Source organism: Crinia signifera, unplaced genomic scaffold, assembly GCF_055691185.1.
Source record: "Crinia signifera unplaced genomic scaffold, ASM5569118v1 HAP2_SCAFFOLD_121, whole genome shotgun sequence".
Classification (NCBI taxonomy): Eukaryota; Metazoa; Chordata; class Amphibia; order Anura; family Myobatrachidae; genus Crinia; species Crinia signifera.
Genome location: NW_028142014.1, coordinates 303354 through 330333, shown reverse-complemented (window position 1 = coordinate 330333; position 26980 = coordinate 303354). Strand labels below are relative to the sequence as shown.

At 44.5% G+C, this 26980-nt stretch overlaps 1 pseudogene; it reads right to left on the bottom strand.

Moving 5' to 3' along the window:
- Positions 1–8165: 8165 nt before the first annotated feature.
- On the bottom strand, positions 8166–8302 carry LOC146052758 (U2 spliceosomal RNA; annotated as a pseudogene).
- Positions 8303–26980: the final 18678 nt, after the last annotated feature.

Genomic DNA, 26980 nt, shown 5'->3' with positions numbered 1-26980 from the left:
TGATTGGCTCCTGGTGCTTGCCACTACCCCAGAGTGCCTTATCGTGGTCTGGAGGCAGGGAAAGATGGCACATCATCCCCAAGCACGGGGCTACCATGCACCCTAACCCTAAATCCCACCCTGCATGCATGTTTGTTATCCCCGCAGCAGGATTCCTTGGCCATCCTTATTGATGTCAGGATTCTGGCGCTGGTTTCCTTGCGGTAGGCCGGATGTCAGCATCGGTATTGTTAATGCCGGCAGCCCAACCGCCGGGAAGCGAAATGCATCCAAGTGTTAGAAAGCCACTGATTTAAACACTACGGTTCACCACTTTTAATGGAACTAGTCCCGGAGGTGGCATGGACTTAAATAAGTTTACAATGATGGTGTTTGCTATGTAAAGGACTCTCACAGTAATGTGGCAGTGTGCAGTGATCAGCTCCTTAATTATAAACAGGCTTTTAAATAGGGTTTGCTTTAGGGAATGCTAAGAAAGTATGGGCAGCCCTCTTCCACAACACACTTTTAGGGTTTAAAGAATTGACGCCAGTAAATAGACATATAGGAGTCTGAACAAGCAGACCATTCAGAATTGGAAAAAATAACTACAATTAAATGTTATGATAGAAAAAAAAATTCATAAAGAGCTGCTGAAGTGACACTAATTTCTATTTTGAGATTACCTAGCACTTTAATACCCCTTTCAGACAGAAAAGTCTGAAAATCCCGGCAAATACATGGCATTTCAAATGCCGTGTAATTTTGCCGGGTGCAGTCTGACCCCCCTTCACACAGAAGAACAAATTACCTGGTTGAAAATTTCTACCCAGTAATTTGCTGAATAACACGGGTATTTCTTCTGTGTGAAAGGGTCAACACGGGTCATAAATCCTGTGTCCTCGACCCTGGTCAATTCCAGGGTCGAGGACACAGGATTTACGACACGGGTGTGCCGTTTCACACAGAAAAAGTGTATTTAATGAAATTCCCGGGTGGAACTGCTTCACCCGGGTATTTCATTTTCTGTGTGAAAGGGGTATAAGTAATCTAAGGGGTTAACACTCTACTGGCGGTGGGACATTCGTATCTGTACAAGTCGTCTGTGTTTGATCTGCCTCTATGTGTTAATGAAGCCACTGTCTGATATTTAAAAGCACCCAATTGACAAGAAGCTAATGGGAGCCGTGGGAGTCTTTAAGAGAGGAAAAATAAGCAACAAAATACCATAGCCAACTACTCTATCATCTCTCTCCACTTGCCAGTGTGATAAAATGGAGATATATATATAGATGCGCACCGGCCACTTTTCGGGTTTTGGGTTCTGATTACCTTGAGGTTTTGGGTTCTAATCGGTTTTGGCAAAACACCTCCTAAGTGTTTTGTGTTTGGATTTTTTTGCGGTTTTATGCTCTGATTTTTTTGTTAAAAAGGCATAAAAACTGCTAAAACCGCAGAATTTGGTTGTTTTTTTTGCTCCTACGCTATATTAACCTCAATAACATTCATTTCCACTCATTTCCAGTCTATTCTGAACACCTCACAATATTGTTTTTAGGGCAAAAGGTTGTACCGAGGTAGCTGGATAACTATGCTAAGCCACACAAGTGTGCGGCACAAACACGTGGCTCATGTAAGAGTGGCACTGCAGCGGAGTTATGTCACAGAACAGCGCCACTGGAGTGCAATTAATATATGTCAGTGGGTATGCACCAGCAGGCAGTTATACAGATACAGCAGTATTAGGCAGTGAGCCCCAGACCACACAGGTAGATATACAGCATTATTTATTAGGCAGTGAGCCCCAGACCAGACGGTAGATACGGCAGTATTAGCCAGTGAGCCACAGACCAGACAGGTACGGCAGTATTAGGCAGTGAGCCCCAGACCACAAAGGTATATATACGGCAGTATTTATTAGGCAGTGAGCCCCAGACCACACAGGTAGATATACGGCAGTATTTATTAGGCAGTGAGCCCCAGACCAGACGGTACATAAGGCAGTATAGGCAGTGAGCCCCAGACCACAAAGGTAGAGATATACGGCAGTATTTAATTATTTATTAGGCAGTGAGCCCCAGACCACAAAGGTAGAGATATACGGCAGTATTTAATTATTTATTAGGCAGTGAGCCCCAGACCACAAAGGTAGATATATATGGCAGTATTTAATTATTTATTAGGCAGTGAGCCCCAGACCACACAGGTAGATATACGGCAGTATTTATTTATTAGGCAGTGAGCCCCAGACCAGACGGTACATAAGGCAGTATAGGCAGTGAGCCCCAGACCACAAAGGTAGAGATATACGGCAGTATTTAATTATTTATTAGGCAGTGAGCCCCAGACCAGACGGTACATACGGCAGTATAGTCAGTGAGCCCCAGACCACACAGGTAGAGATATACGGCAGTATTTAATTAATTATTTATTAGGCAGTGAGTCCCAGACCACAAAGGTAGAGATATACGGCAGTATTTCATTATTTATTAGGCAGTGAGCCCCAGACCACACAGGTAGATATACGGCAGTATTTATTAGGCAGTGAGCCCCAGACCAGACGGTACATACGGTAGTATAGGCAGTGCGCCCCAGACCACAAAGGTAGAGATATATGGCAGTACTTACTATTTAATTATTTATTAGGCAGTGAGCCCCAGACCACAAAGGTAGAGATATACGGCAGTATTTAATTATTTATTAGGCAGTGAGCCCCAGACCACACAGGTAGATAATGATATACGGCAGTATTTTATTAGGCAGTGAGCCCCAGACCAGACGGTAGATACGGCAGTATTAGGCAGTGAGCCCCAGACCACACAGGTAACTAGATATACGGCAGTATTATTTATTAGGCAGTGAGCCCCAGACCACAGACCACCATACTGGCAGATTCAGTGCAGGCAGCACCAGTGGACTATATATATATTTATTTAATATAATTAATTATTAATATATATAATAAATGGCACAGCACAGCACCAGAGGTATGCCCCAGCACAGAGGAGACAGTAGTACTACAGGCAGGTACACAGTTAGACTGTTCTCCTAAGCAGAGGAGAACAGAGTACACAGAAGCACTGAGGGAGACAGCCCCAGCAAATAAAATAATTAATTACAGCACAGCAGCACACCAGAGGTAGACCGCACAGAGGAGACAGTAGTACTACAAGTACACAGTTAGACTACACAGCAGCACTGAGAGACAGCGCCAGCGATTGCAAAAGCTCAAGGTCAACCTCAAGTTTAAGCCCCAGCAGCAGCACCAACACACCCTCTCCCAACCCACTACTTGACTGGAGTGAAGATGGCAGGCGCGGCAGCCGCTTATAAAGCCTCGCGAAATCCGACGCCGGGAGATGACGTTCTAATCACGCAAACGGACCGAGTCAGGCGGGAATCTCCGAGCGCTGCTCGGAATCGGGCTCGGAATGATGACGTCCGTGGGGGCTCGGATCTCTGAAATCCGAGCCCACACATCTCTAATATATATATATGCCTGTGTGTGTGTGTGTGTGTGTGTGTATAGCAACCACTAATTTAATACAACACACAGATGTAAGCCCGCATTGTGACAGGACAGCAACTGCAGACGGGATGCAGTTAAAATCCCGGCGGTCGGGATCCCGGCGTTCAGAATCCCGACTGCCGAAATCCCGACAATTTCTCCCTCCGTGGGTGTCCACGACACCCCTGGAGGGAGAATAAATTAGCGTGCCGAGCGTAGCGTGGCACCGGGCCCATTGCGTGGCGAGCGCAGCGAGTCCGCAAGGAGGTCGATTCACGTCCCCCCTTGTCGGGATTTCGGCGTCGGGATTTTAAACGCTGGGATCCCGACCGCCGGGATTTCATACTGAATCCCTGCAGATAGTATCAGGAGCAAAGTGCGTGTGTATGTGTATTACACTCCCACAAGGCGCATAGCAGGCTCTTGCTCTGAATAGGAATGAGACTTACTCAAAATATTTTGTTTGGTCACGTCTGGCTTGTAAATACCCTGTCAGTATGTTGTACCTGTTTATATAAATTAGGGATGTGCACCGGCCACTTTTCGGGTTTTGGGTTCTGATTACCTTGAGGTTTTGGGTTCTAATGGGTTTTGGCAAAACACCTCCAAAGTGTTTTGTGTTTGGATTTTTTGGGTTCTGATTTTTTTGTAAAAAAAGCATAAAAACTGCTGAAATCGCAGATTTTTTTTTTTTTTTGCTCCTACGCTATATTAACCTCAATTATACCCCTTTCAGACAGAAAAAAAGACCCGGGAATTTCCCTGCTCTTGCCGTGTCGACACAGGTTTTTCTTCTGTCTGAAAGGGTCAACACGGGTCTAAAGTTCCGGGACTTCGACCCAGGTATTTACCTGGGTTTTTCCCGTGTCAGACACGTGTTTGCGGCTGTGTGAAAGGGTCTGACCCGTGTTTTTCTCCGGACTATTGAAAAACCATGCTGATTGGCTATGCAGCATGGCGCTGCGTGATTGGCTGATCTTTACAGCTTCCCTGATTGGCTGAGCGGGCGTGGCAGTGGCGTGCAGCGCAGCACTAAATGGCCATGGCACATTGCAAAGATGAGGAGATCCGTTTAATGCAATGTTTAATGCAATGCAGTGAGCAGACACCTCCCACTTTTCATGATATCATCTCTGTGTGCCTTTAAAACTGTCCTTTTCTTATGACACAGAGTTTTGCAGGAAAAATCCGGCTTCTGTGTGAAAGGGGTCGACACGGGAAATACCCGGGTTTTTGCTCCTGTGTGAAAGGGGGTCAGCCCCTTGCTGCCTAGTTCTACCCGGGTTTTTGTATCCGGGAAATACCTGGGTTTTTGTGATTTTTCTGTCTGAAAGGGGTTTCACTCATTTCCAGTCTATTCTGAACACCTCACAATATTGTTTTTAGGGCAAAAGGTTGCACCGAGGTAGCTAAGCCACACAAGTGTGTGGCACAAACACGTGGCTAATGTAAGAGTGGCACTCCAGCGGTAGATACGGCAGTACTAGGCACCAGGCAGGTAGATACGGCAGTACTAGGCAGTGGGCCCCAGACCAGACATTTAGATCCGGCAGTATTAGGCAGTGAGCCCCAGACCAGATGGTAGATACGGCAGTATTAGGCAGTGGGCCCCAGACCAGACAGGTAAATCCGGCAGTATTTGGCAGTGAGCCCCAAAACAGACGGGTAGATACGGCAGTATTAGGCAGTGGACCCCAGACCAGACAGGTAGATACGGCAGTACTAGGCACAAGACAGGTAGATACGTCAGCAATACTAGTATTGTTCACCAGCAGAATTTATAATAATTAATTTTATTATTAGGTACTGCTTGGCAGTGGCACACGTCAGTGCACCAGCAGCATGGAATTATTTTTTACAGTGCCATGCAGTACAAGTATTATTTTTTAATTAAATTAGATATAGCACTCGGCTGGGTATAAATAGAGTATATCTTAATACAACAACTCAGCTCACATACTAAAGCAAAACGAGGGATTAAAGAATAGAGAGGATGCGTCAAGATTAAAATTGTTTGAGAAATGTTTATTTGTTAACTTTGAAAACTTTCGGGCCAAAATCAACAGTGAAACACAGACACCACACTTAACTCAAGATCAAGGACATGAACTCAGCCAAAGGCACATGCAAAAATGATCTGATCTTCTGAAGCCTACATGTAAAACTCTCAGAATAATATCATGCATAATGTAATGTCAAACAAACAATGTAATTACACTTATTGTGTTTCCAAAACCCTGTACTGTAAAATTTGTTTTTTTTGCCCAATAAAAATGTATGGTTATAAAAAAAAAAAATTAGATATAGCAGCCTAGTATGTAGTTGTACTACTAGGTAGGTACACTTAGGCAGTAACACTGCCAGTGTCAACAGTGGACTGAGTAAATAATACTGGCAACCTCTAATCACAGTATTCAGTGCAGGCAGCACCAGTGGACTATATATAATTCAATTAATTAAGTATTAATAATATAGCAGCCTAGTAGGTAGAGAAAATAAATTACTAGGTAGGTAGGCAGTAGCACTGCCAGTGGTCACCACAAAAGGTAGTTACACACCACCAGTAGTTTTATGCAGTGCACCAGCAGAATTTATAATAATTAATTTTATTATTAGGTACTGCTTGGCAGTGGCACTCAGTGGCACACATCAGTGCACCAGCAGCATGGAATTATTTTTTACAGTTCCACGGAGCAGTGAGCACAGGGATTATTTTTAAATTAAATTATATATAGCAGCCTAGTATGTACTAGGAAGGTACACTTAGGCAGTAGCACTGCCAGTGGCAACAGTGGACTGAGTAACTAAATAATACTGGCAGATTCAGTGCAGGCACCAGTGGACTATATATATAATTATTAATATAATATATAATAGTACAGCACAACACCAGAGGTAGGCCCCAGCACAGAGGAGACAGTAGTACTACCAGTGGCGTAACTATAAATTTTGCGCCCCCCCGCCAAATTTTTTCGGCGCCCCCCCCCCCCATACTGTAATATTAAAACTGTTAATAATACGCTAAGCCCACTCAGGAAGTGGGGCAGAGATGGGATTGCCCTAGTGCAGCTACTCACCCTTTGAAGTATGCCTTGACTCGGACCTGGTGGGAGTGATCTACCAGCTGGGACATGGTGCTGTCCCTCTGTGTCGGCATGTCCTCCAGGGGAGACGCTCACTGTGCCCGGTGCGGCGGCGGCAGCAGATCGCGGTGCCCGCACGCCTCCTCCCAGTCCCACCTTCCTGCTAGAGATAATCCCGAATCCCTATAGTTATCCGCTGCGCTGCTGCCCGACCGCATCTGCGTCACTGTCCCGTCACTCGCTCCCGGCGCCGGCTCCTGCTGATAATGAAAAGTGACTCTTAGAAAATGGCTGCCAAAACTGTCTGCAATACGGGGGCAGCCATTTTCTAAGTGTCACTTTTCATTATCAGCAGGAGCCGGCGCCGGGAGCGAGTGACGGGCAGTGACCGCAGATGCGGCCGGGCAGCAGCGCAGCGGGTAACTATAGCACCGCAGCCCCCCAGGCGCCCATGAGTTTGAAAAAAAACTCAGGAGCCCGAGGTGTGCTCCCCACCACCAGTGCTGTGCCTAAACACGTGCAAAGGAGGCCGTGCGATCGAGTGGGTCCGTCTCCGAAGAGACAGGGCCCCGTTTTTCCCCTAACCCCTCTCAACCATAAGGCTGAAGAGGGGAAAATAGGGAACGGTGGGTCCTCTTCGCCGAAGCTCAGAGAGACCCTCATTCCTCAACCCCCGAAAGGGTTAGGACGGTGGGTCTTCCGCACCCCGTGGTTTGGAAGAACCCGCAGTGGACTTCCCTCCGCCTTGCGGCTCGGGGTCGTCCTCGGGGGGACCGCAGCTCTCCCCAAAAGGAGAGAGCTTTGGCACATTGGGGAAATGGAAGGCCCAAAAGGGTCGACCACACTGCCCAAAAAACGTGACAAAACTACAAAAAACAAGGAACGTGAAAAGTGACGAACGTGAGAGGGGAAGAGAAATAAATAATAAAGGACCCTAGCCAGAAGGCCAGGGTGGGGGGGTGAAAAATTGTCCTACCCCATCCAAAAGGACGAGGTAAGGACGTGAAGCGCATACCTAGAGGGAAAGTGCGCAGTGCTAGTGCTTACTAGTGCATGGTGATTTTGGGATCACCCGTGCATGTTCGGCACCCCCGAGTTTCCCCGGGGGCACAGTGCAGCCTCGGACTCCAAGCAGCCAGCCAGTCAGCGTCCTACCAAGTGTTTCTCCGTCTCAACAGCAGGCACTTTCCGGCCCCTGGCATGGGAATGGGTACTCCACTGGGCTTTTCGAAAGACTCCCTTAGGGGCTGCACCCCCCTCGGAAGAGCAATCTACTCAGTCCCAGTGTTTCTCCGCTCCCAGGGTTAAGATACTAAGCTGAGCTTTTCGCTGTGCCCAGGCCGGAGGCTCTGTTTCCCCCGACCTGGACCAATCTACTCGGTCTCAGCTTTTCTCCGCTCCCTGGGATTGGATACTAGACTGAGCCTTTCGCTGCCTCATCCTTCGGGGGCTACAAACCCCGTCAGGAGAGTCAAACTACTAGGCCCAGTGTTTCTCCCCCCCTCTTACCAGTGGATTTACGGAAACAACACCTCCTACCAAAGGCAGAGGTGAAGATACTTAGTGAGACTTTTCACTACTCCCGGGAAAAAACAGAGGGGTCCCACACCCTCCGCCCATCAGAGCAGCTACTCAGTCTCACCTTTCTCTATTCTCTGCCAGAGGCCAGTCCATACCCAACTGATAAGAACAGATACTACACTTGATCTTAGCCAAAAGGCCGAGAAGCCCCCAGGCGCCCATAGTTACTCTGCGCCTCCCCGCCATGGCGGGGGCTGCGGTAGCTTAGTTACGCCAGTGAGTACTACAAGTACACAGTTAGACTGTCCTCCTTGCTAGGGAGAGCCCACTCTAAGCAGAGAGGAGAACAGAGTACACAGCAGCACTGAGGGAATTAAATAATTACAGCACAGCACCATACCTCCCAACTTCTGTACGTATAAAATAGGGACACTCGCCGCGCGAGCGTACGAAAAGGGGGCGGGACGTATGCAAATGAGGGTGCGGCTTATGCTAATTAGCCACGACCTCATTTTCATACGAGAATAGACGCTGTGCGCATGCTCACAGCGTCTATTCTACTAGATTGGGGGTCTCCCAACTGTCACCCCCCCCGCAGCGGGACAATGCCTGCCGCGGGTGGGACAGCGGGACAGGACCCGAAAATCGGGACTGTCCCTCTAAAATCGTGACAGTTGGGAGGTATGCAGCACACCAGAGGTAGACCGCACAGAGGAAATGTGGCACCCCACAAGCTGGGGCACTACAAGTGCCAGCAGCATAATGTAATGGAAATACTGTAAAGGCCTGCAGGCATAAAGTAGCTGTGGCACTACAGGTGCCAGCATGACTGTATTAAAAAGTACTACTTGAGTTGCACAGAGCTGAGCTGATATAGCTTGCAGCACAAAAGGGGTTAACAGCTCAGCTCACAGCAAGGCAGGTCAGTTTGCAAAAAGAAACATTGTTACAGAACTGACAAGTTTGCAGAAAAAGGTGGGAAATCCTGGATGGAATCTCTCCCTGGGAGTCTGAGACAGCAGAGCAGTGTGAGAAGTGTGTAGTTGTTGACTGGTGAATTATGAAGCTGGCAGAACCCTGAAGGCTGGGGAAAGCGGCCTGACTTGGGTGAAGATGAAGCAGCCAGTCCTGAAGTGTATGGTGGGCACAGACTGGCAGCATGCAGAGAGCGCTGGTCAGTGAGGACAGCCTGTCAGCCCCATCAGCAAGTGTGCAGCTGCAAGGGTCAAAGTGAGAGTGGGCCTGCGTCCCTGGAGCTGAGGCATCGGGAGTGGCCCTGGGCAGAGAGTGAGAACCCAGTGGGAGTACCAGCAGCAGCAGAGAGCCAGCAGAGGTCCTGGCAAGTATCCTACAACTGAAGTATTATGCATTTAAAGTACTCTGCATCTGAAGTATCTTGCATTTGAACTATTCTGCATATGCAACATCAGCACCTGACTCTACAACTATTCTGCATATGCAACATCAGCACCTGACTCTACAACTATTCTGCATTATTAGTGACAGGGTGCATAAGCCTTCCATATTCTAAACATTGCTACAACAAGCAACCATGTGTTTCATCAGTGTATATCCAGCATACAGTCAAGTTTTCCAATAAAGTATTTACAGTCACTGTCATCCTAGCAGTGACAGGACCCCGTTGCAGTGGTGACTGAGCTCTTACCATATAATACTTGTGAACATTCTGGACACTCATGAGTCACCTATTTAACAAGTGTGCTGAATATTAATGACATTACTGCACTATGTCCAAAGTCACTACTCTAAACTTTTGAGGAATACACTCCATTATTACACAAAGGGTTTTATATACATGCATGTATATCCCAAACGTCAGTGCCACGTGACTATTCAACTGGGATTTGAGCATTTAAGTTGCACTAAATGGTACAGTTATAAAGGAGACTGTTGATATTTACCTACAGTATGTTGCACTGTGAATTGTGAATATGTGCATGTGATGTATGTTCTGAATTATGCTACTTTAAAACAGTTAAGTATATGCTACTTTAAAACAGTTACTCTAAAACAGTTAAGATATATATGTCTGCTAAGGGAGATATTGAACTACACAGCAGCACTGAGACACAGCCCCAGCGAATAAAAAATATTGCGTTCAAGGTCAAGCTCAAGTTTAACTTTAAGCCCCAGCTGCAGCACCAACACACCCTCTCCCAGCCCACTACTAGACTGGAGTGAAGATGGCAGGCGCAGCAGCTGCTATTTAAAGGCTCGTGAAATCCGGCGCCGGGCGAAGACGTTCTGACCACGCGGACGGACCCGAGTCAGGCGGGAATCTCAGGCGCCCATTTACGTAACTACGCCCACTGTCCCGGGGAGCGCGCGCATTATGATTGTGGAGGGGGAAATCTCCAGGAATCCATAATGAGTAAGGTGGCAACCCTACTTGCAGGGCCTCAGCTACATGGAGGGAGCACAAACAGCCACTTGCTGTACTGCAGGAACAGTATCAGATTTATCCTTGCAGCCATGTCGGTGGTGAACACATGACCCTTGGATAGTAATTTCCCTATATCATAATATAATTAGCCTTACTTGTGACATAAAGTAGGAATAACTAGTAGTTTAATAGTGTTGGTTGGAAGCGCTGTGCAATGCGCATCAGCACAGAAGCATATAATGTACTGCAAAGCATTCACTAACCTGGAGAGCTTGCAGTCTAAACACTGAATATATGAGCCATTTAAGTGATCTGATCCAAATCTTGGGCAGACACTAAACTACCTCTACTTCTAACTTCCCCATAAGCCATTGCATGCAGGCCTTAATATAAAACTGCTGTGTCAGGTGTACCGAGAGCTACCCTATTTGATTACCAGCATGTCCATGGCTGCAATATAGACTGCACTGAAACAACGCACGACTACTAATTAGACTTGAACTACAATGTCAGATTTTCCAACATGGCTTATTCCATTGGTATACGGTTGTTGGGTCGACACACCAAAGGTCGACATGTATTGGGTTGACCACTGGAGGTCAACATGGCTTAGGTCGACACCAAAAAGTTTGACATGCCTTAGTCAAAAGGTCGACATGAGTTTTTCACTTTTGTGTCAACATGGACCCCATATCAGTGTACTGCTGTGCTCGCCATGCTTCAGGCACCGTGCCTCGCTGCAGTCAGCGCACTGTTATATTCCTCATTCATGCCCCAGTGGATGGTAGGGTATGAAATGCCGCCTGTCGGCACAAGTCGGCTAAAAAAAAGGTGAAAACTCATGTCGACTTTTTGACTGTCGACCTTCCCATTGTTGACCTAATGCTTGTGTTGACCTTCTGACTCTGTCGACCTTATCCATGTTAACATATTTCTTGTGTCGACATACGCCCTGTTGACCTTTAGAGGTCTACCTATGTATGTTGACCTTCATAGTCGATCCCGTAGCATTTACATATTCCACAGGGCTATTTGGCCATTCACATCACTACTTGCCCCAGTGGGTATTACAATCTATGTAATACCACGTATATATATACAGACTACATTATATATATATATATATATATATATATATATATATATATATTATATTCTAGAGCAAATTAACCTAATAGTATATATCTGGATTGTGGGAGCAAACCTACAGATGTATCCGGTCGATGGATCGACCGTGTCTATATCGTCCATGATATGGTTGACCGCACTTAATTGAAGGCATCTAGTTAGACGCCTACAGATAGTCGTTTGTGTCTCGATCAACAGTAATGGTGCGTACACACGGGGCGATATATTGCAGGGCGATATATCACTCAATGCCCCCTTTTTATCGGCGACCAGAGATGGTCACTGATGAACAGAAACCTCTGCCGGCGGTGCCGCAGAGGTAATCAGCTGGTGGCAGGAGCACCTGGCGATAAGGTGCAAACTCCCATCACTGTCAATATGGTCGCCCGCGACCATATTCTCAGCGATATCAGCCCCTATCACTGCCATGTGTACACGGCTTTAGTTAGACACAAGCATTAGGTTGACAGGAGCTTTTTGCTTTAGACCACAGGTTCTCAAAGTCGGCCCTCAGGACCCGACACAGTGCACGTTTTGCAGGTCTCCTCACAGAATCAAGTGCAATAGTTAGCTTCACCTTTTCAAATGTGTCAGTGAGTAATGAATGTACCAGTGCACCTTCCGTTTGTTGAGAAAACTACATCAGATGAGACTTAAGATGCAATTATACTGGAGGGACAGCAGGTGGTGCTGTCATATTTGTGTTTCTGTGTTTTACAGTCTGTGCTGTATGCATATACTTGTTTGTTGTTTTCCTGTGTCAGGTGACATGAAGGGGAGAGAGAGAGAGATGCAGCATGCAGTGCAGTGAAAGCTATTCTTGTACCTTGTTCTCATTACCTGTTCATGTTATATAAAAACAAATCATGATTGAAGCTTAGCCCAAGAGGTGATCCTGACTGCGTGGCTAAAACTCAAATGCCAACACCGGTAACCTGGAAAACGTGAACTGTGTGGGGTCCTGAGGATAAAATTTGAGAACCACTGCTTTAGACCGACTTGGTTCTTACTTTACCAACCAAGAGGGCATAGAGTTAGATTATAATAGTGTGCTGAGTGGAGCCTGGGAAATCTGACAGTTTCACAGCTTCTATAGAAACCTATAATGGCTGCTGACATAAATGGAGGGACTTGCGGCAGTTATGGGATATGGGGGATACTGGCTGTTTTGGGGAAATATCCTGCAGTCAGTGGTTTACCTACTGTATAATGGGTGGAGTGGGGCCCACACCGCAGACCTATATTCTTCAAAACTTTCCTCTCTGGAGTCCCACACTTGCAGCGATGCTTCAAAAACACTGCATTTATAGCAGGGAAATCGCAATGTTGCGCCATTTTTCCATACAACTGCTCATGTGCAGTAGACTCCAGGGCAGAGTAATGTACTAGTGCTCAGTGCTAGGGGGCCTGTAAGGAAGAAGCACACGGATCCCTTCCTCTCAAAATAATCCCCTGCCCTCAGTTATATGTAAATACAAATATGTAGAGGACATTTTTCTGAACATGCTGATCTATTATAAAGTTACTGTTCATTAAAAGGGTTGTACAAATAAAAATACCAAGGGGATTTGTAATATCTGTATTATTTCCTGGTAGCAACAAGCTAGTGCCACCCTGTGGTAAAAAAACTATAATGCTTTTAAGAAGCTAAATATTGTATTATGATTACATTTTATAATGTGCCACAAGTGGATTGCAGCATTGTACAATGTGGTACACATTAGAACAATACAGGGTTCACTGAACTAAATATTACAGTAACTGATAAACTACAACAGAGCACAGGTAATGGGCCCCATACATCAGCAATCACAATTTATGGATTTCCAGATACAGGGATTTTTTGGCCAGATAAATGGATTTTACAATCTATCTGACTTTGCCCACACATACAGATTTATTTCAGTGATCGGCAGATTTATCCATCTTGCATCTTCATATCTGGAAATTGCCCAATCGATTGCTGTTCATAATGTAAACAGATGAAGAAGACGAATTGGGAATGCCCACACATAAATAAAAGATCTGCAGATTATAACAGATTATTAAACATGTTTAAAAACCTGATTAAGCAATCGATTGGCAATTTTGATTGGGATTGCCAAAAGGGGGAGCCCACACATCTAAAATTAATTGTGGCAATCATCTCCATATCTGAAAATTGTCACAATTAATTGCTGATGTATGGGGCCCTTAATAATTATCAGCAACATTCTCAGTGCACAATGCAGCTGACATATAAGGAAGCAAAGGAGTTGTCTGCATGCTACAGGGGCTGGTTGTAGTTGGGAGAGTTGAACAATTACAAGTGAGAGGAGCTGCGGTTATAGATGGTAGGAGAGAGCTGTAATTAAGGTGTGAGAGATGAGAGCTGTGAGAACACGAGGTGAAGAGGGCCCTGCTCCAAGGAGCTTGTAGTCTAGAGCAGTGCTTTTCTGTGCTGCGGCACAGGAGATGCCATTTGTTTAGTTGCCAATATTACTGTCGAGCTTGGGTAGTGCAGTGTTCTTCCGCAGTCCATGATCCCGACATGGCATGACTCATAAGTCGCGCACACCATGGGCCTTATTCTAGTACACTCTGAGGCAAATTCCTACACTGCAATCTAGATCTCACTTTTTTTTTTTGTATAACAATTTTTTATTATCGATAAAGACATAAATACAGACAATGTAATTATTGTATAAAGTACACGCTTGTTACAATTGAGTAGCAGTAATAAAGATTTGCGTTTTTACAGCAAAAGTGTGTCTTTGATTCAATGTGTCAAATTATCAATAAATTTTCCTTTTTCAATTTTGGGGGTTAACCAAAGATGTAAAAATCAGGAGTTGTAAGAAGTGGGAAAAGGGGGAGGGGGGGGGGGGGTGTTAGGAAAGGGTGGTCGTCCAAGATTCGGTATCTTTAGTCATGCTTCAGTAATATATCATCTTTAGGAGTAGTATTAATTTACAGCCAACATCAATATCTTAACAACTATTTAGAAAGATTTTTCGTAAGTGACCATGTTGTGTTTTCAAAAACTTTCATTATGGAGCTATAAATTTCCTTCGGCAAATATGTTAAATATATTTCCCATTTCTCGTTAAAGGTTTTTACCCCCTTCTCAATATCATAGCATGCAGTACGTCTGTCATAGTGAAGGTATACCAGTAGCTCAGACTTGAGCATTTCAATAGATGGGTTCGTTTTTTCCAACCAATGTCTTAGCACCAATAGTCTAGCTAGTGTAGTCAATGTTGCTAAAAAGGGCAGTGACTTAGTCTGGAACATAACTGGATGCCATGGTGTGAAGTCGGCCAACAAGAATGGTTTCCACGAGAATTGAAGTTTGGTGTTTGTAATTGTTTCAATAAAATTGTGCACCTTGAACCAGAATCTTTTTATCTTAGAGCATTGCCAGATATTATGTATAAATGTAGCCGGAGATAAAGAACATTTCGGGCATTTAGATGAGGCTGAATTATGGCAATGGCTCCATTGAGCCTGGGAGATATAAGTTCTATTGAGGAACTTTATATGTAATTCTTGTAATTTGGCCGACCTCAACCATTTCAACACATCAGGACAACATCATCCACTGATGAAACATCTGGGAAATCCTGTGACCATGACCTCCACAGTCTGCCCCAATTTTTTTCTGTATTTGATGGGAGTAAATCTGAATAGATGTATCGAATTTTAAATTTTGTTGTCTCTGCTAGTTGGAATAAGGAACTCAAAGGGGAAGGGGTCGTGCGGTGTAATATGTGCTCATATGCTCCTGGCCTGACCTTACTATGTATATAGTGTCGTATTTGAAGGTAAATAAAGAAATGGGAATTAGGTAAATCATATTTATCTCTTAATTGTTGAAACGAGTACATATTGCCACCGGGATCAAAGACTTAGCGAATCGCTGAAAGTCCTTGTTGTTTCCAGTGTAGGTAGAATGAAATGGTTAATGAAGGGGGAAGGTCAGGGTTTCCCCATAATGGAATAAATTTAGTCATACTGGGATCAGAACTGAATCGTTTGTGAATGACGGACCATGCTGTATATGTTCCTTGGAAGAATAGATTTCAGGCGATCCCCTCCGGCAGTCGGGAACGTTTTAAGTGCAAAAGAGCCGCCGGGGCATATGGTGCAAATAGTGCGTCCTCCAGAGTTTTGTTAGTAAATTGGGAGTGGCCCAAACACCAGTCTAAAATGTATCGGAATGCTGCTGCGCATGAGAAAGTAAAAATATCAGGTAAGCCCACTCCTCCCTTACATTTAGGTTGATGAAGTCTCTGCGTTGCAATTCGGGGTTTCTTGGATCGCCAAATGAATTTACGAAAAAGTGTGGTGCATTTCTCCGAGTCTGATTTATGTAGAAAAAATGGAATCATTTGTAGCGGATATGCTAATTTTGGAAAAAGAATACTTTTAACTACGGCAATTCTGCCAATAAGTGATAACGGGAGATTCATCCATTGTATAGTTTTTTGCTCAATTTTGGTTATTACAGGGGGGAAGTTTGCTTCATATATCTTTGAGATTTTTGGAGTAATGTTGATGCCTAGGTATTTAATTTTGGATGAGATGATAGGGAAAGTATCCACCAAGGGTGTGCAAGAGGGGGCAAGATCTAATCTAGTTAAGGGCAGAACCTCAGATTTAGAAGTATTGATTTTATATCCAGCAAATGAGCTGAAGACCGAAATCAGTTGCATGATGTGTGGGATTGAAACATTGGGGTGTGAAACAAATAATAGCAGGTCGTCTGCGAATAAAGATAGTTTTAGTTCCATGTTGCCTACTTGTATGCCGGTGAATTGTGTGAGATTGCGGAGAGCTATAGCTAAGGGCTCCAAAACTAGAGCAAAAAGTAATGGGGAGAGAGGACACCCCTGTCTGGTTCCTCTCTGTATAGAAATAGTATTAGAAAGATAATTGTTGGCGACTATCACAGACGAGGACGTAGAGTTGAGGTTACGGATTAAATTTACAAACTCAGGTGGGAATTTAAATTTGATAAGTGTTTCGTATAGATGGTCCCAGACCACGAGGTCGAAGGCCTTCTCAGCATCCATTGCAATGAGGACTTGTAAAGTATCTTCACGAATATCGTCTTGATGCTGTAGAAGAGCCAAGACCCTACGTATGTTTGAAACCGCATTACGTCCCCATATAAAACCCGTCTGGTCCTCGTGTATTATAGTCGGCAGAAGTATCTTCATTCTATTAGCAATTATTTTAGTAAAAATGTTATAATCAACGTTTAATAACGATATAGGGCGATATGATGATGGGAGTAGTGGATCTTTATTTGGTTTTGGGAGGAGTTTAATGATTGCGTCACTAAAGTAGGGTGGAAGGGAGTCACCCAGCAAAAGTGAGTTGTAAAAGGAGGTGAGTATAGGGGTGATAGACTGTGCTAGGCATTTGTAAAATTCTGTGGTATAGCCATCCGGTCCAGGCGATTTCCCGGACTTAAGATCCTTAATTACGGCTATCACTTCACTCTCCATTATAGGGGCAATAAGCATGGATCTTTGCTCGTCTTTTAATCCAGGGTGAGTAAAAGTTGACCAGAAGTGTTGCTTTTGATTCAGGTCAATTGTGTTTTGGGTATATAAATCTGTGTAAAATGTATGTAAAATGTCAATGATCTTGGGGCTGAAGACTGAATGACATTTGAGTCATCTCGAAGCGCAAGAATAGAGGTCGAAGATCTTTCTCCATTTAGTAGGTTAGCCAGAATTTTGCTGTTTTTATTACCATGTAAGTGGAACTGATGTTTATTTTTGTTGACTCTTCTATCAGCCGATATTTGAACTAATGAATCTAGGTTAGTTCTGCATTCCTTAAATTTAGCGGTATGTGAGGGCGTGTGGGTACGTTTCATATTTTCATATGCTTTGGTTAACTCTAGTTGTGCGTTGCGTAGTTTGTCTTGATGTTGTTTGTTATGTTGTGCCATATGTGATATTAATCTACCTCTCAGCACCGCTTTCGCTGTTTGCCAGTAAAGGGCCGGGTGTACTTGGTGTTGGGAGTTAGTCATATGCTATTCGGTCCACATTGATTGGAGGGTGTCGCGAAATACATTAGAAGACATCATGCCGGAGGGGAAACGCCATAACCTGTAGCTACCCACGGGAGCCTGAGTAGAAAGACTAATCCAAACAGGGGCATGGTCCGTCAGACCCAAAGTCTCAATCCCAGAGGCGTTAATCCTTGAGGCCAGACCGTCCGAGGGTAGGAAGTAGTCTATTCTAGTAAAAACTGAATGGGGGTTAGAATAGAAAGTAAACTCCCTTTCAATCGGATGATGGAGTCTCCATATATCAACCAAGTGTAAGGCATTAAGTAAAAAGGAATGCCATATTTTCTGGGAGGGGATGGTAGCGTGACTGCGGGCTGTCTATCTAGGCATCGGGACACCAGACAATTAAAATCTCCGCCTAGAATTATGTTGGACCCTAGATATGGTAATAATAAATTATGTACAGTTAGGAAAAATGACTTGTTATAAATTGTTGGAGCATAGATATTGCAAAAGACATATTGTTTATCAAATAATCGGGTGGCAATTAACACATATCGTCCCTCTGGGTCTGACCGCCGATGATCTATTATCAGAGGGAGAGATCTCCTCATTAATATGGCTACTCCTCTGGATTTAGAGGAGTATGATGCATAAGCTATATTTTTTTGGCCCAACATAGAAAGTTTCTCATGTTCAGAGTCTGTAAGGTGAGTTTCTTGTGAAAAAGAAATATCCGCTCTATGAATATTAAGGTATGAAATAATTTTGCGGCGTTTCGCCGGGGTATTTATGCCCTGAACATTCTAGGAGTAAGCAAGTAGATTAGTCATTATGTTTAGTATAAAGGGATTCAGGTAAAGAGCCGGCAATCATTCCAAGAGGGCACATGAACAATAAACACAAATGGTCACATATATAGCATGAAAAATACATCAGTTGTAACTCCCGTATCAAAGGGACCTTAGGGATTACCCTGGCGACCAGACACAATGGTGCATGAAAAGGTTCAGATGGGTGGACTGGGGTAGGGAAGAAAACCGTGGGGTAAAAGTATCTATCAGTATATTGGGGTACCAATAACACAAGGGTAAAATAACATAACCAGGGATACTCCATATGGGAGTGAATATCTAGGGCCAGGGGCTCCCTGCATTTCCCCCCATTAGTAATGCACAACCAAACAATACTTATCAATAATTATCAATATTGGCACGTGTGAATCAATGAAATAGTATGTATAACAGTTGAAAGAAGTTGTTAGAAATTTCTGTGAAACAACATATAGTTAAGCATCCGTGCAGAAAATACCTGTAACACACCCGCTTCAAGTCCGGTACATACATAGTGAGCGGTGACAGCTAAAAGAGATGACGAAGTCTCTATTTGCAATTGAGGCCGCTGAGTCTCCAAGCGGTAGCCAGTATTCAGTCCAGGGAACAGTAGCCGTTAATTGGGAACATCCTGTTGGGAGGCACTGGATTCCTCCAAGAAAGCCAAGGCATCCGCGGGGGTGGAGAAGTCCTTATGTCCCAACTCTGTAAATATACGCAATCTAGCCGGAATTAAAAGAGCAAACTTGCGTTGAGCTTGGATTAATTTGGAACAGACTGGAGTCATTTCTTTCCGGGCCCGAGAGACTTCTATTGAATAATCTTGAAAGATTAGGAGCCGATTCTGTTGCCACTCGATCCTCTCTTTTTTGCGTGCTGCCATCCATATGGCGGACTTGTGGGCAGAGTTTAGGCATCTAAATATTACAATGCGCGGGCGTCTGGAGTCACGCAGAGGACCCAGCCTATGTGCCCTTTCAACCGTGAAGTTGGGCAGTTCAGATGATAGCTCCAGAATTTGTAGAAGATCTGAGCTTATAAAAGAGCACAGGTCCGGGCCTTTGAGGCTTTCTGGTAGGCCGACTATGCGCAAATTATTGCGACGAGAGCGGTTCTCTAGATCAACGACTTTGGCGAGAAGTTGGCGGTTAGTATTTCTCACTTGGTCCAGTTCTTGTTGCATGTCATACAGAGCTTGTTCATGTTCCTCAATTTTATTTTGGTTTGCCACCACTTGTAAATCCGTAGATTCCAATTGCTCCTTCAACTCTAAGGGCAGCAGAGAATTTATTTGTCTGAGCTTCTACAATAGGGGTGACCGTGTCCTTTATGGCTTTGACAATGTCGTCATATGTTAGCGCCATTGTAGGTTCATACAGTGAATCTTGTTTATTCTGCAGATCGGCAATCTCACCAGGTGGTGCTGGTTTTGTAACAGTAATGGTAGTAGAGGATTCCTCTGCTTTTGCTAAACGGGAACGTTTGGTGGAAGCTGGAGTGTGGGATCTACCAGACCTACTCATATCCACCGGGTGGCAGCAACTAGATGCCTAGTATGCAGGTTGCCCAGTGCGAACCTTAGAAGGACCAGAAATATTTTCCCTATACAGGATTTATTATATAATGCGCCAAGTTACACTTGTTTGTGTGCTGTTTAAATAGTAAACCATTCAGACAGTAAACTGTAGGTTCATGAGGGAGTCCCCAGTGCCCATCTATCGCATGGCATGGAGCATGGGCATCTCTATGCCCCCCAAGGGACTTGATGAGTCTCAGTAATGAAGGTTCCCTGCATTAGGGAGGATATTGAGAGTCAAGTCTGAACAGCCTAATGATCCCACAGTAGCAAATGCAGGGATATATATGGCTGTAGGAGTCTGTCACCAGAGATCTCCCGCCTCAAAAGGAGACTGGTACCCCTGTGTATCCTTGCTTAAAGTAATTGCAGCTATAGCAGGCTGTACTTGCCGTTATCTTTTCAAGATGGCACCACAGCGTTGTTAATGTCCAGAGTGTGCGCCCGTCCCGGCTTCCGAGCAGTGCCGTGGATATCCCTGAGGCACCGCGCCGTGAAGTCCCACTGCTGCGCTGATACTAGAGCCGCCCTCAGGTTCGGCAACGAGCCCGCGTCGCCAGGTTAGAGGGAGCAGCCTCAGTATGCGGGAATGCTGGGACCGGGCGTCCCCAGCAGGCCGCGAGTGTCCGGAGCCAGCGAAGACGCCCGGGCAGCTGTTAGTTGTGACAGCCGGCGCCGGGGCACTGGAGGGGGGCTGCCGCTGATGTTGTTGGTCAGGTGCCGGAGGAATTCGGGCAGGGAGACCGCCGGAATTAGAGTTGGAGACGGAGCTCCGCCGCCATGCTGCCTGTCCCCCCGAGCTCCAAGCCACGCCCCCTCCTAGATCTCACTTTGATGAAAAATCCCACCCAAATCTAATTCTCTATGCACATGTTACATCTGCCCCTCCTGCAGTGCACATGGTTTTGTTCATTTGAGAAGGAATTTGCCTCTGAGAGTGAACTAGAATAAGGCCTCATATCTCCTTCCTGCCCAATGCTGCTCAGTGTCCATGCTTCACCCGTGTGCAGTCTTCTTCTGGCCGGGCCCCCTCATCTCTGTTGGAAGCAGTATTGTGTAGTAGGGTCTGAACATTAAAGTGCTCAGACCATGCTGCACTTGCACAAATCTCTGTGAAGAAATTACGTGGCGGCCATGTTCCCAGTGATTTTCTTAGCATTGTGAAGCAGATGCGCAGATCAAACCACTAGATTCTGCAGTGTAAGATTCACCCATTATAAATATGCCACTGACTTCACAGGTTGGGGCTTTTAATTATTTGATTGCTGTGGGGCTGACTAACTATGACTAACTATGGAGGACAATATGTTCCAATACTATGTGAACAGTGTGTTTTGGAATTTGTGAAGGGAGCAGGGGGCCCTGTGTCAAATTACTTGTAGTATGTGGTGGAATTGCTGTGTGTGTCAATAGATTCATTTACTATCGGGGGAGGGGGGGGCAATATGTGGTGAAATTACTATGGGGGCAGTGTATGGAGGAATGTGTGTGAGTGAAGTGTGGAGAGAGGGCAATGTGTAGATTTACTATGGGGATAGATTGTGCCATTACTATGGGGGCAGTGTGTAGTGGATGCAATGTCATAAGATATATCTGATGGGCTGGATTAGGGGGCTAGGGGAGCGGAGAATGCCTCTCCTTCCTGCAATACATATCGCAAACTCAAAAAGCACTACTTTTTCCATCCGATTCCAATAAATCAGTGGTGCAGTACGAGGGATCCAGGGGCTCCTATCCGAAACACAAGGGACTGGAAAACACAAACTATTTGCCACTTTATAAACAATAAATCGGCAAAATTGTTGAAGTGTATGGGTGCCTTTACACTAGCCCTCCCACCCATGTAACCTAACCCTAAATCCCACCCTGCATGCTTATGTTTGTTATCCGCGCAGTCAGGATTCCATGGCCATCCTTATTGATGTCAGGATTCTGGCGCTGGTTTCCTTGCGGTAGGCCGGATGCCAGCATCGGTATTGTTAATGTCGGCAGCCCAAATGGTAGTTTCATTTTGTGATCTTCTCTGATAAACCGTTCTTTTTCCTTGAGTGGGATTTCTTCAATTTATTTCACCTCAAAAAGAAGATAGAGAAAATCTCATGGTGCAGATTTTCCTTAGATGTTCAATACACATATATCATCGAAAAAGGGGTGAGGGTACTCGTACCGTATACAGGCCTCTCCTTTAGGCCAAAAATTTAGGCGTAGATCGGGGGTCACTTAATAAATCAGGAATATTTCCCAGTTTCCTCAGATACAGAAGGGAAATACTCATAGCGTAATCAACCTACCACTTTATTTATATAAAAACACACAATATATATAAAAAAAAAAAAAAAAGCCTGGTACCGTATCTGGCCTTTCACCAAAGGCCGGGTATGGAGCGTATAGAGGGGGGGGGGGGGGGGTCAGATGTAACAACCCGGGTGGACCCCTGCATAGGTTCTCCAGAAGCAGATCCCAGTGTTAGGTTTCCAGACAGGTTCCCAGGTGCCTCAAAAACACCAACACGTTTCGACTGCAAAGTCTTCCTCAGGGTGTGTGGAGGCAAACACACTGTGCTCGTTTATATACCTTAATAGGGACCTCCAACCCCACTTTCACTTCCTGTTGATAAAATCCCTCCTATTCCTATAAAATGCGGATTACATGCTATGTTTGTATAGAATACCAAATACTCCTTTTTAGACAGAAAGAATACAGAAAAGAAACAGATTGAGGGGACACCATGTACCGGAAGTGGTCGTGCGTTCCAAACCCGTGGAACGCACGGCCATTCCGCTTATTTCCTACAAAACCAAAAAACATATACACTATTAAGTGCAGGTGTACTTTCATTACATGTGGATATTAATCCTTAAAGAGTCCGGCTGCTCGGGAGTCGTCTGACTCGCCGCTGACTGTCTCTCGCAGTCTCAGCTGGACCGGATGGGGCGCATGCGTTCCAAACGTGATAGTGCCTCGAACACATCGCCCCCTTACTACCGGATATGACGTTCCACAGTCTCCGCGGGACCGGAAGTAGCGTGTGCTTTCCATATGTCGTGACCCCTGGAACGCATCGCCACCTTACCACCGGATGTTACATTCCGTATTGGTCTCTTACTATTCTGTGTCCATGTAGGACTCCGGGGATGCGGTCCACATGATTTAGCATGTAAACCGCACAGACTTCCTTTACATTATATTTTTAGATACAGCTGCACTTCTGATATAAACCCAGTTCCTACACATTTCTTTATAATGTGCATATAACGCAATTTATACAGGATATTGATAAAGTACTAAATCCATATAATATACTTCTATATAGAGTCTATAAAAAAAATATATAAAACATACACATTTTTTTTCCTATATTGAAAAATTACAATATGTGCAAAATAGTAAAAAAGTGCGGTACTTGTTTCCTAGCACGGCACCCGTCAGGTCCCATTGCATACCTTAAGGCTGGGGTAGCCAACCCTAGTCCTCGAGAGCTACCAACAGTGCATGTTTTGCAGATCTCATCACAGAATCACAAGTGAGCTAATTAGCACCATCTGTGTATCTTTTAAAATGTGTCAGTGATTAATGAGTGCAGATGTGCAGCAGCTAGGTTGTCTGTAAAATGTGAACTGTTGGTAGCTCTTGAGGGCTAGGGTTGGCTACCACTGCCTTAAGGTATGCGATGGGACCCGACGTCCTGATTTTCGGGCTTTAAAGAGGTTTTTAGTACACTTTAAAAATCGGTCGCATCGCGATGCGACGTGACCGACCCGATTTTTACATTGGACCCAATGTTAAATGCCCCCCAGACCTGATTTTTAATTGTAAACCCACCCTCATGGTTAATTATGTGAAATGCCCCCCCATTGTCAACGCAACGCCACGATCAACGTGAACCCGAAGCGTGGCGAGTGCTGCAAGCCCCCGAGGGGTGGCGGTACGCGTCCGACCTTTTCATACCCCCACTATCCACGTCGGTGTGGAGTTGATTTTCTATAGTGTGGCGAGCACAGCGAGCCCCGCAGGGGGACACGTAATACGTCTGAAGTAATGCGCGTCCGCTCGCCACGCTTCGGGCTCGGTGACTCGCTGCGCTCGCCACACTATATAAAATCAACTCCATGCCTACGTTGATAGTGGGGGTATGGAAAGGTCGGAGGACGCGTACTGCTGCCGCTCGCCACGCTTCGGGTTGACGTTGATTGTGGCATGGCATTAACAATGGGGGGCCATTTCACATAGTAATTACCCATCAGGGTGGGTATAAAATGAAAAATGGGGTCTGAAGAGCATTTAACATTGGGGCAAATGTAAAATCGGGTCTCAGTGACCATTTAACATTGGTTCCAATGTAAAAATCGGGTCTGTCGATCGACCCGGTTTTATACAATTAAAATCAGTGGCGCCCTGCTAGGAAACAAGTACCTAAAGTGCCAAGTGCATACAAATTGACTTCTATATAAAGCTTCTTAGGTAGCAAAATAAAAGCAGGTTATTTTAGAGGAACCATTTTATCTCGAAATCGGCATTTAGGCCGTTCAGTTCTAATGCTGTGTACACACGGGAGAGATAGGTGCTATAATCGCTGGGAATATGGTCGCAGGCGACCATATTGCCAGTGATTGGGAGTGTGCCCCGGCGATAAATCGCCGGGTGCGCGCTCCCGTTTTCTGCCCCATTGTAATCGCTGGTCGTAGGAGCTTGCTCCTGCGACCAGCTAATTACCTCTGCGGCACCCCCAGCAGAGGTTCGTTTTCAACAGCGACCATCTCTGGTCGCTTGTTGAAAAAGAGACACTGAGCAATATATTGCTCAGCAATATATTGCTAGCAATATATCTCCCCCCGTGTGTACGCACCTTAAGGTGCCAATTTCGTATATTAATTTCATTTAGCTTTTGCTAAAAAATGTTCACTGCCTTTTACTCTCCAGTTTCTTTCCACTTTTTTTATTCCTAATATACTTTTTATTCCTTGTATGGAACAATTGTGTTTGTCTTTAAAATGTTTAGACACTGAGTGGTTTTCATATCCTTTTTTAATGTTTCTGAGGTGTTCACCCCATCTATCTTTTAATTTTCTGCTGGTACGGCCCACATATTGCAAATTACAGGTACATTCTAAAATGTATACACAATTTGTGCTATTGCACGTAATAAAATCTAAAATTTTAAAATGCTGTCCATTTGAATTTGACTGAAACTCTTCTACTTTGGTCGGGGTCTTTTTGTGTGAGAGACATACTAGGCAGTCTATACAGCGCTGAAAACCCTTTGTTTTAATCCTATCCGATTTCTTTTCTGTGATGTCACTTTTTACTAGTCGGTTTTTTAGGTTCGGTGCCCTCCTGTATATAAAGGATGGTTTTTCAGGTACGACTTCTTTCAAAATGGGGTCTTCTTTTAATAGGTACCAATGTTTTCTAAAAATGTTTTCCACTGCTTTAAAATCATTGTTCAATGTAGATTTAAAAGTAAGAGGTGGTTTCTTTTTTGACTCTTACCTTGTATTTTAATAAATCTTCTTGGGGGATATTTTCAAATAAATTTATCAGGGTATCTATTTTTAATTCATTATATCCTTTACTGACAAATTTCTTTTTTGTTTCTCCCACTTGTTCTTTAAAAAATTATTTTCTCTGAGCAATTCCTTCTTATTCTCTGTATTTGCCCTTTTGGGATGTACGCCAAACATTTAGGGTGATGGTGGCTGTTCATGCTAATATATGAGTTGCTGTCAGTTGGTTTACTGTAGTTTCTAGTCTTCCCAGCCAAATCATCAATATAGATATACAGATCTAAAAAGTTAACCTCTTCTTTACTTTTATTAAAAGTGAGATTGATATTATAGGAATTTAAATACTCACAAAAGTTGTCTACATGTATGTCGCTCCCCTTCCATATAAAAAAATATTGTCAATAAAACGTATCCATAAAATAATCTCGTCTGCATTATTTTATGGATACGTTTTATTCAAGTCAAGTTTCCAATATAAACGAAAACCAATAAAGCATTGACTTTTTACATACAATTGAGTACGAAATGTTCTTTGGTAGAGGTGCAAGAAGAGACCAATCTATAGGACAATAAAAGGACCTCAACTTGTGTTTGGACCTTAAAATTGTTCAGGAATATGGGAAGGGGGGGGGGGGGAGATAGAAATAGGGAACGAGAAGATGGATTTGGGGAAAGGAGAAGGGGTTAGGGGAAACATAGTGGGTAGAAATAAGAAAAAAAGTGAATCTGGGGAAGCCGGCAAACCCAAAAAATGCTTTGGTGAAAGAAAAACAGTAAATTAGACATGTGTCAAAGGGGCCTCAGTTTGGAAGTGGGTTGTCCAAGGGGACCAAATTTGAATGAAAGAAGAAGTGGAATCGGGTAAGAATGCGGTGATCTTTTCAACTTTGTAAGTGGACCATATAGCATTGATTAGGGTCATTTTGGAGGGAGTTGTATGGCTTTTCCAGTTTTTGGCAATCAAGCACTTAGTTGCATTGAGGATATGATTGATCAGTTTTTGTGACGCAGGTTGGGATCGTGGGATCGGTCTCAGCAAGAGGGAGAAAGAAGGAGAGGAGGGGATTTGTATGTTGAGCACCTACCTAATTAAATCATGAGTCTCCTGCCAGAGGGGTTGGATGACTGGGCAGTTCCACCAAATGTGAAGGAAAGATCATTCGTGGCTGACAATATTTATTTTATATGGAAGGGGAGCGACATACATTTAGATAACTTTTGTGAGTTTTTAAATTCCTATAATATCAATCTCACTTTTAATGAAAGTAAAGAAGAGGTTAACTTTTTAGATCTGTATATCTATATTGATGATTCGGCTGTGAAGACTAGAAACTACAGTAAACCAACTGACAGCAACTCATATATCAGCATGAACGGCCACCATCACCCTAAATGGTTGGCGAACATCCCAAAAGGGCAAATACAGAGAATAAG